The sequence below is a fragment of the Acyrthosiphon pisum genome, chromosome X (genome assembly GCF_005508785.2).
Source record: "Acyrthosiphon pisum isolate AL4f chromosome X, pea_aphid_22Mar2018_4r6ur, whole genome shotgun sequence".
Taxonomy (NCBI): Eukaryota; Metazoa; Arthropoda; class Insecta; order Hemiptera; family Aphididae; genus Acyrthosiphon; species Acyrthosiphon pisum.
The window spans coordinates 117,833,414-117,833,671 of record NC_042493.1 but is presented as its reverse complement, the minus strand read 5'-3'; the positions used below and the strand labels follow the sequence as shown (position 1 = coordinate 117,833,671).

General features: G+C 21.3%; 1 pseudogene; it reads left to right on the top strand.

Moving 5' to 3' along the window:
• The first annotated feature begins 116 nt into the window (after positions 1 to 116).
• The window catches only part of LOC100163527, a 5,360-nt pseudogene continuing 5,218 nt past the window's right edge, over positions 117 to 258 (top strand).

Genomic DNA, 258 nt, shown 5'->3' with positions numbered 1-258 from the left:
AAACAACTATAAATATTTGGTAAAATTTCAAGTATTGTTTGTTCGTTTTTGAATTACAAAAAATGTTATCAAAAAAATTTATTGGTATTGTATAAATTTGTTTTTCTCAATAAGACATGTACTGGGAAATGTGGGAGTGTGTAAAATATCTTTTAATATTTTACCTGAAAGTTAGATTACTTTTGAGATAATATATGTTTTAGGGACTCTATCTTTTTCATAAATATATTTTCAGATAAAATAATTTTAACAGAAATT